This window comes from Triplophysa rosa, linkage group LG12 (assembly GCF_024868665.1).
Source record: "Triplophysa rosa linkage group LG12, Trosa_1v2, whole genome shotgun sequence".
Taxonomy (NCBI): domain Eukaryota; kingdom Metazoa; phylum Chordata; class Actinopteri; order Cypriniformes; family Nemacheilidae; genus Triplophysa; species Triplophysa rosa.
The window spans coordinates 2,402,411-2,408,228 of record NC_079901.1 but is presented as its reverse complement, the minus strand read 5'-3'; the positions used below and the strand labels follow the sequence as shown (position 1 = coordinate 2,408,228).

Sequence of the window (5,818 nt, the reverse complement as noted above, 5' to 3'; positions counted from 1 at the left end):
AATAACACATTAAGCCACGAATTAATCTAACCAACCCCCATGTCTCTACGATGTTCTGATGCAGAGATATAGGTGTTGCTAAATGGTTTCTAGGCTAACCTGTTTGGTTGGTATGGGTGTGACTTGGCATCTGCAATTGATAATACTCTAACCTATGAGTGAAACAAACCAAACCCTGTGTCTCTATGATGTTCTGATGCAGAGATATAGGTTTTGCTAAACGGTTGCTAGGCTAATGTGTTTGATTGCTATGGGCGTGGCTTGGCATCTGCCAATTGATGATGCTCTAAGCTATGTATGCTTATATTTTATAAATCTGCTTGAATTGTACTGGGTGAGTGAATGGTTAATTTTAGTCAAGTCCATTTGAACAATACTGTTGATTCATTGTTGAACAAAATTAGTCTAGTTAAACAAAACCAATAAACCAGTCTGATTCAATAACAAATAATTGATTTGGTTATCAAGTGTAACTCACTGATTCAATGATCCTGACGCTGTTTTAACCCATTTCCATGTTTCCTTCACTGAAGCTGCTGGTGTGTTAAACGTATTATTCACTCCATTTATTTGAACTCTGTACAGTACGTATAATTATTTGTAAATAACACCTAATTTCATTCATTTTAATAAAATGTTTAAATGTACAACTTTATTCTTTTTAAAGAATAAAGTTTAATGTTTAACTATTCAGTAATTGTGAATTTAAAACCTCTTAATCGTCATTCTTAACTTACTGCATCTATGGTAACAACCATCATTTAGTAAAATGGCATCATCTGCATATAAAGAATCTTCATGCAGACAATGAGGTCTCTGAAAACTGTGTCACTTAAGCCTCTCTGTGTTCTTTAATTTAGTCCCTAAAAAAATGTCTCCACCCCTTTATTTTAACTCTTTGTGTTGTAGTGAAGCAATAATAAGCATGATAAGCCGCAGTGGGTGGATGTCTAGTAGGCGGGCAGGGTAAACTGTGTGGTTCAATCTCTGATTGCTGGTGGAGGACATACCACATGAAAGCAGGCCTCTCCCTCAGGGCAAGGAATTCCTGTCTACTTGGCAATGAAAAGACAAAGAGAAAAAGAAGTTCAGGCACAATCACTGGACCCTTTCTTGCTCTCACCAAAGCCCCTGTTCCCACTAATACGTCCTCGTCCACACTCCTCTACCTGTGTGGCCCCATGCTTTCGTCCCTTCGGGGAGTTGATTCTTTAAGTGCCCATATATCAGTGATGACAGTGTTCATTTTCTGAAGGTGGTCTTGTGCCGAATCATTCATCAGCCTCTATACATGCAATTTTTACCTTCATACTACTCAACAGCTGATTACATTTTCCATTTCATTATGGGTAGTTTGGGCATTTACATTTGGAATGCTTTTTGCAGTGGTGTAAAGTATTGGAGTAAATGTACTTAGTTACTTTACTTAAGTATCTTTTTGGCTACTTTGTAGTTGTACTGAGTATTAAAGATATTAGCAACTTTTACTCTCTACTTAACTACATTTTTGAACAAGTATATGTACTCTTTACTCCACTACATTTGTAATGACTAATGCAATTACACATTACATTTTGCATGCACCTATCTTATAATTAATATTGCCATTTACAGGGCAATGAAGGTACTACAATCTTGTGGATTTTGCCATAACTTACAAAAACTTGTCAACATGGCTTCTTTATATGAATATGAGTGCAGTATCAGGTAGATGTCAATCGCTGGCGGTTTATACACGGTTAGCCCTTACCCGCTATTTCTACAGTAATATATTGGCAACACTGTTGCCAGCTAGTTACTGTAGGTCACACATCTACAAAAGCTCTTATTTTTAAAACTAACTCTTCCTAAATGTGCTCTAAACATGTTTGCTCAAAATTTGACCATATGGTGGGACTATTGCCATGAAGTGATGTAAACCAGTAAAAAGAATGTATAGTATTTCAATTTTCAAAAGTGCTCTCACACTATATAGACAAAATATTAACCTATAGAATGAGTCGGACACAGAGAAATGAACAATCCACATATGAATCTCAACAATGGTGACAATCAACTGAACAGCTTCATGCTGCAATGCATGCTGGGTACATAGTACAAAACTCATTCATGATTGTTTGTCACCATTGATGAGGTTTGTATGTCAAGTGTCTAACTGTGTCTCAATTGCAAAGAAAGATTTTCTGACAGAGATCTTTCCATTATAACATGTAATCACTTTACCAAACATATCTTAATAAATCTTAAATGCTATATTATTATTATTTAATGATTGAATTCTTTCAGATGTATCTTCAGTTACTAAGCAAACATAAAGTTGCGGTTCCTGTAAAGTCCCTTTCAGTGTTATTGTATAAGTGTACATTTTAAAGCTACAAGAAAGTCAAAGAGTCCAACCAAAGCAAACACTGATCGCCATAATGGTGACTTAAAACATAATTGAACCACTATGAACTAGAGTTAAATCTCAATAAGATCTTACACAGATGACAGAAATAAAGTGAAAGTGGTGTCTGTAATATGTGAAGATGTTATTGATGTTTGTGTTTAATTCTCCTCTGGTGAAATCTTGACAGATTTATTGTGTTCATCTGTTATTTACACTTGTTCATCTAAGACTGTGTGACTTAAGTGCGTTAATAGATTCTTTAATAATGTATCTTCAAACAGCCATTGCAGTAGTTTACTGTAAAACACCTACAGTAACTAGCGGCAACAGTGTTGCCAATACAGTATATTACTGTAGAAATGGCAGGTAAGGGCTAACAGTGTATGTGAAATGAGGACATGACTGCAGCTGGCATGAGGCCCAAACCAGCATGTCCAGTGCAAAAAGGCTTTGACTTTTTAATTCTACTTAACATTATTTTATTTATCTGTTATATTGAAGAGACCTTTTTGAAGGACTTTGGTTTACTTATGAGCACTTGAGCTTAAATGAGACTTAGGGTGTTTGTAATGACGTAGGTTATGGTGTCGACCATGATTTGTTGCAATTTTGAGGTGTTCAGTCTTATTATGATTTAAGAAAATAAATGCGATTGCTCACCTCACAAATCAACTGTTTCTAGTTTTTCACTGAGTGTCTCTTAAGTGTTGAGGACTAGTGCTGCTTTGAGCCTACATTCAGTATGAGTAAAATACTCAAGTACTGTTAAAATCAGATACTCAAAGACTTTTACTAAGTCGTTTTGGAATTGGTGACTTGTAACTTGTAATGGAGTAATTTTCACTGCAAGGTATCTGTACTTTTACTTAAGTATGGTTTTCAGGTACTCTTTACACCTCTGGCTCGTTTCTGTTACTCTTTAGTGATTTTCCACGGACATGAAACATAAGGGTGGTAGTAATGCAGAGATATTCACTGTATTGTCAAAAGATAGTTCTTGTTTAGATAACTTGGTACAGCAAAAAATTGATAACACTGTCAGATGTCGCTGTAATTTAGCAGCACATTACTGTAAAAATCCACAGTACAATACTGCATGTGTATATTACAGTAAAATACTGCAGTTCATAATGCATTATGGGTAATTTTGATTGAGCGGGAAACTTCTACAGTATATTTTGGTCTCGCTGTAACCTAGCTGTAGCCTTGCTGTAATGTGTTAGTCAATAATACAGGATTGGTGTAGCGAAAGTGCGCCACAACGTCAAATCACGTCAAATCACACAGAGCACAACTCCTGGCTGCAGCTGGAGGAGGATATTCGATTCGATTTCTGGCAGTTCGGTAAGTTTGCAGTTTGGTTTATTTATGTTTCATGCAAAGCTATTATTTAGTTTTAGTATTTTGCACAACAGTTTGTCACAATGTTGTTTTAAACGTGGAATGAGAGAAAAGGTCGCCAACAAACGTTGCAGTCTCCCTCAGAAATTAAACTACGTTAGATGTCTAACTGTTACCCACTGCTTAAACCCGATTTACACATCCCACTTAATTAATCATGAGGGTTTTGGTGAATTTATTTTCTGTGGAATTGTTTAAGTTCGTTTACAATGGCATGGTAGGTAAAATGACTTGTATTTGGCAATAGATAAACTCCCGTTAACCAATTGAACTAAGACTCCTCGCGAGTGCGGTATTGCTGTCCTAGTTTAGGATCGCTTATCTTGGCTTTCCTCTGTTCAGTTAGGGGCAGGGAGGAGCAGCAGCAGTATTCAGTTCGACCGTATGACAGGCTAACTCGTGAATTAGCTGTGCACGTGCTAAAACAACATTTTCATATCAATCACTAATCGGTATTTGCGTCTTCTTTTAAATGTAAAAATACTGTTCGGATATATGAACATCAACATAGTTTGTCTGTAAATAGACCAGACTTGACACGCTTTCAGGTTCTATATCTCACGCTCTCACTCGGCCCAAATAAATCTCATGTGAAATAACAAAGGCACTGTAAAGTAACGTTAGCCCACACAGCACCAAACTGCTCCACACGAAATGAAACGTAATATTTAACTGCGATGAGTGCGATCTATACAGATTACTGATGTTTTCATACACTAACAGGTGAATAAATGGGTTCGCGGTGTTATTACTGTTTACTTATTACGGAATATCAGCAAAAGCAGAGATGATGTTCTTTAGAGTGTTTTACATTCAGTTGGCCAATAAGTATTGTGTGGTAGCATATTTGTAGCAATATTGCTTCCAACACTTACAACAAGTTTCCAACGCCTCAAATCAATGCACGTACTTTGGTAAGGAGCGATGCTGGCTCCGCCTTTACGTAATGACGCTGTACGTCGGAGAGAGCTTGAAAATCAGCTTGAAAAAGCATTTTCAAAACCACATTGAATTTTGCTACACCCATACTATTTCGGTGTGTAACCGAAAATGCAATCCCAAATATCTAAACTCTTAATTTTAATGCATAACATTTAAATGATAATTTTGCTACATTTTTGCTTGGCTATCTTAAAGGTATATAATAAACAGAATGGTTTCAAAATTTTAGCAAGTAACATTTTTTTCCTTTCAGCTCTAGCGTGACAGTTTGGTCCCTTTTTGCACCCTGGGTTTATGGGTTTTCTGTAAGTATTGACCATAATAATACAACTTTTTATTCAAATTTGTTTTTGGTTTTACTACTGACTTTTTAGTAACACTTACAATAAGGTTCTATTTGTTAACATAGGATGTTAATACATTTTAACATTTGGCAATACACTTTTAAATCAATCAATTTAGATCAAGACTTAATGGCGACTTCAGTCATCCTGCTCTTGATGGCCTTCTTCAGAGAGGCGATGGACTCCCTGTTCATCTTAACTGATGTAAGTATTGTTTTATCTCAAAACATTCATTGTTTGTTTTGCCTGCAGCACCATGAGAACATTTGCAGTTACCTTTAATTTTTAGATTGAAGAACTGGACCCTGATGCCATCATGTTTTCTGTAGTTACTTCAAGTTTTGAGTATTGCTTCATGTTGTTTTACTATGTTACAGGTCACTGCAACCCAGGCAGATGTGGAGGCACAGCAGGTCATACCAGATACCAGAGACACCCAGACTCATTATGCTCGGTAAGTTTGTACTTTCCCACTACAGTTTCTTTAAATACCCATGTATACACCCACACACTACACTACACTCTCACACACCCACACACTACACTACACTCTCACACACCCACACACTACACTTTCACACACCCACACACTACACTCTCACACACCCACACACTACACTACACTCTCACACACCCACACACTACACTACACTCTCACACACCCACACACTACACTCTACCCCCCCCCACCACTACACTACACTCCCACCTCACACACCCACACACTACACTACACTCTCAC

The 5,818-nt window shown here is 37.0% G+C and overlaps 1 long non-coding RNA gene across 2 annotated transcripts; it reads left to right on the top strand.

Moving 5' to 3' along the window:
- The first annotated feature begins 3,456 nt into the window (after nt 1–3,456).
- On the top strand, nt 3,457–5,746 carry LOC130562506 (uncharacterized). 2 transcript variants are annotated; one of them, XR_008963974.1, is made up of 4 exons: nt 3,457–4,007; nt 4,986–5,037; nt 5,195–5,280; nt 5,454–5,746. It is a non-coding gene; the product is annotated as an uncharacterized LOC130562506 (long non-coding RNA). The 2 variants fall into 2 exon arrangements; XR_008963973.1 differs by having other exon boundaries at nt 5,195–5,746.
- Nucleotides 5,747–5,818: the final 72 nt, after the last annotated feature.